The sequence below is a fragment of the Antechinus flavipes genome, chromosome 5 (genome assembly GCF_016432865.1).
Source record: "Antechinus flavipes isolate AdamAnt ecotype Samford, QLD, Australia chromosome 5, AdamAnt_v2, whole genome shotgun sequence".
NCBI classification, from domain to species: domain Eukaryota; kingdom Metazoa; phylum Chordata; class Mammalia; order Dasyuromorphia; family Dasyuridae; genus Antechinus; species Antechinus flavipes.
Window position 1 is genome coordinate 259,596,476 of NC_067402.1, and position 4,351 is coordinate 259,600,826.

Below are 4,351 nucleotides of genomic sequence, written 5' to 3' on the forward strand. Positions count from 1 at the left end.
TCCACTTGGTCATTGATGAAGAGAATGCTCTCCACTGTGGAGTCGAAATGTGGTTCTCAACATAACAATCTCTCTCTCTCTCTCTCTCTCTCTCTCTCTCTCTCTCTCTCTCTCTCTCTCTCTCTCTCTCTCTCTCTTTTCCTAAGGCAATTGGGGTTAAGTGATTTTCCCAGGACCACACACCTAGGAAGTTTTAAATATCTGAGGCCACTTCTAAACTCAGGTCCTCCTGACTTCTGGGCTGCTACTCTATCCAGTGCAACCACTAGCTGCCCCCTCCTTTTTTGGTTGTTGTTACTAGGTTGATTTGATTTGTCTCGTGCAATACAATAATTGTATTTAACGTGTATTTCTACCAAGTTTAACATACTTTGGACTACTTGCTATGCAGGGGAGAGTGTTGGAAGGAGGGAGAGAAAACGGGAATACAAAGTACTTCAAGGGCTAAAGATGAGAAATTATCCACATACATGTTTAGAAAATAAAAAGTTTGAATTAAAAAAAGGAATTGATGTCTATGTGAAGAACAAGGAGAGGTGAGCTTAAAATTTGTGATAAATACAAAGGAAATTTCTTTTGCAAAAATATATTTTTACCTATAATCTACATTTGTTCCAGGTAATCTTTGACAATGATCACACAAAATAAAACTTTCCTGAAATATTTTTCAATACATTATTACACTGTCTAAGAAATGACAGGCTACTTGAGACAAATCTAATCCCAAATCCTAAAGCTATGATTCAAGGCATACAGAGACAGTTTTTTTTTTTTACAGATGATACTTCTGACTTTTATTAGTCCCCTCTGTGACAATTGAACTGCAAGTTTTACATTGTTTGCAAGCATCTTTACCATCCTCTTTCTCCCTCCACTTTTTCCTGCTTCCTCTCTGCCAAGCCAAACCTCATCCTAGCACTACACCCTACTTATTACCTCTTTCATTAAGTCTTTCTTCATGCAATACAAATTACTCTGACATTGCCCTTTGTATGGTCCTCAGTCTGTGTATAGAAGCTAGGCAGAAATTTACTTAGAATTGGCCACCACATCAGCTTATATAAGTGCCTTTGTCCTACCCTCTAATTGGTAGGTAAGCTGATCACGGAGTAGGGAAGTAGGCTTCTATTTGTCCAAAGTCTCTTACTTTTCTGGAATATATCCTCATGCTTAGATGAGCATAAAATGTTATCAACCTTGGTCATTGAATGAGAGAATGAGAGGCCCACTGAAATTGCTAAGGGGTTAAGGAGTACAAGTGTAATCCACGAGGTCCTGAAAGTTAGGACCATTCAATTGTCTTCTTGGCTCTTCACTAAACTACAAGTGAGACCATAAGCTGACTTGTCTGGGCAGCGTCTTCCCCACATGTTAAAAGGACCTTTGTACTAGATTATTTCTGAAACCCCTCTAGCTCTAGAAGTCCCCTTCTAATTCCACCTGAGAAAATGCACTGATTAGGAAATAAGTAAACTTAAATGTAATTTTAAAAACAGCAACCAAGATTGAAGTTTCAAAATGAATTAATACCTCCGAATCCCAGGGTGAGTCGCTGTCGTCTTCTTTGACCAGTCCTAATGTTGATAGAAGGGTAAGAAAATATAGATAAATAACCACAGAAATAACTGGAAAATATGCTACTCAGAAGATGAAAACGGTTCAAATATGTCCTCTCCGAATGGCTTTAGGAAAATTTAAACTAAAATGACAGCAGACAAAATTAGAGTAGAGAGTAACATTTGCACTTATGGATTATGGACAAGGCAAGGTCTTTTAAAATACAGAAGCTAGGGGCTCAAGGGTAATTGTGTGTGAGAATACAAAATATTTTATGTCAAAAATAAACTCAACATTTAAAAGTTTATCATGGCATTCTGGAAAGAATGCTTTGCAGTACGTTCTACAACTTGAGGTAGAGCACTGTATAGTGCATAGAAGGCCAGTTTGAACTGAGGTAGCCCTGGCTTCCATGTCCACTGCTGACATTGTGGTTGTGTGATTATAAGCAAGACAGTGAACTTCTTAGGCACCGGGCTACTCTGGAAGACTCTATGCAATAGAACAGTAGCCAATGGGCATCACGGGAAATTTTTTCCTTGTGGATGTTCTAAATTGATGAAATCAGGAGCTCTGTCAACACAATAACTCACTTTTTCTTACAGCACCTTTGGCTGACGTCCCAGGAGCTTCTACCCCTTTGGGAATATTTGCATCTTCTGGACTTTTTTGTATCTTGGTACCAGAGTCGGGGTAGATGACAATGTGTTTTTTGTCCACCTCTGGGTCCGATATATATTCCTGTAATTAATGAGAATGAAAGGTACAATGAGCTCCAAAATTTTTCTTCACTATCTGGCTAGCACAAATACTGTGAACCTAGCTGTTTTACTGCACTTGACAGAAGATGGTGGACACAACAATCAAATCATGAAATGAATTAGATGTTTTCAATCACCTGTTTTAGGTATCTGCATAAGTATGAATTTATCCCTCCCCTATGCTAATAAATATTTTACTATTACTTCAATATGTTCAAATATTAGGAATGATACACAGTTCTTATCCTGAAATGATAATAACCTGGAAGGGAAGATATTGCCTGACTGGACAGAAGAGCCATGGATTTCAAAGGAGGGGACTCAGCACAGACATCTCATTTCTCCCTTTGCTATACTCTTTGAGACGTCTCTGAATTTTCCACCGTGCTGCACCTCCAGGCAGATTTCTCCAACCCCCAAGTCATTGGTTTCCTTTTAGGTTATATATTGTTTATGTCTTTGGTTCTTAATCTTTCTATGCCTTGAACACATAGTAGCTACTTTTTCACTGTTTATGAAGCTACAAGTATGGAAGAACATAGAATCCGGGAGATGTATTAGAGAATTACAAAAAGAAACGAATGTTTAGAAGGACCAAGGAAAGCTTTATGGACTTTGCACTGTTGGGTGATTTCTGAAATTCAGCCAGAATTTCAGAAGAAAACGAAGACACCCAGGATGATATTCCAAACACCCCGAATAATATAAGGAAAGGTATTTCACGAAGAAAATATAAGGAGTCATTCGGAAAATGTTTCACTGAAATAGAAATGCATGAAATGGAAAAAAAAATTAACTAAAATTCCATTTGCTTCAACTGGATTAAAACATTGACAGTTTTTTTGACTCACTTATTTTAAGAGCTACGTGAAAATGAATTATTTTGTGGATGTCTTACATCCCTAATTAAATTAGAAAATACAAGGTGGCTAGAATTTAGTTTTCTTTGTTTCTGAATGCCATGTAACAAAAGAGATTTTATAAATGTGTATATGTATTGAGTTACTGAAATATTAGTGTCGTAAAAATGTAATGGAGAAGTAAGAGATCATACTCTGGAATCTGAGATTACTGGTTTTATCCCAGTTCTATAAGAGTTCACAATGCAGTGTCTATTAATTACCTTTATTCCATGTAAGAGGAATTAAAGTTTTGGAAACTAAATGTATTTTTTAAAAAAGATAAAATGGTACAGAGAAAGACACTAAAATGATTATTCAAGTTCTTGTTTAAATTCCTCTCTCATATGTTGATAATGCCTGAAAGAATGAGTCCCTACCTAATACATTGTGTGTGGAACTGTGAACAGATCCAACCATTCTGGAGAGCAATTTGGAACTATGTTCAAAAACCTGCACTCCCTTTGATCTAGCAGTGGTTCTAGTGGGCTTGTAGGCCAAAGAGATTTTGAGGGAGGGAAAGGGATCCACATGGGCAACACGTTTGTGGCAGCTCTTTTTGGAGAGGCAAGAAAATGGAAACTGAATGGTTGCCCATTAATTGGAGAATGGCTGAATAAATAATGGTATATGATTGTTATGGAATATTATTGTTCAATAGCAAACGATCAACAGGATGATTGCAGAGCGGCTTGGAGACACATGGACTGATTCTAAGGGAAATGAGCAGAACCAGCAGCTCACTATATATGGCAGGCAGAAGATTATGTGATGATCAATTCTGATGCCTATGGCTCTCTTCAACAAAGAGATAAGAACAACCAGTTCCACTTGGTCATTGAATGAGAGAATGAGAGGCCCACTGAAATTGCTACGGGGTTAAGGAGTACAAGTGTAATCCACGAGGTCCTGAAAGTTAGGACCATTCAATTGTCTTCTTGGCTCTTCACTAAACTGCAAGTGAGACCATAAGCTGACTTGTCTGGGCAGCGTCTTCCCCACATGTTAAAAGGACCGTTGTACTAGATTATTTCTGAAACCCCTCTAGCTCTAGAAGTCCCCTTCTAATTCCACCTGAGAAAATGCACTGATTAGGAAATAAGTAAACTTAAATGTAATTTTAAAAACAGCAAC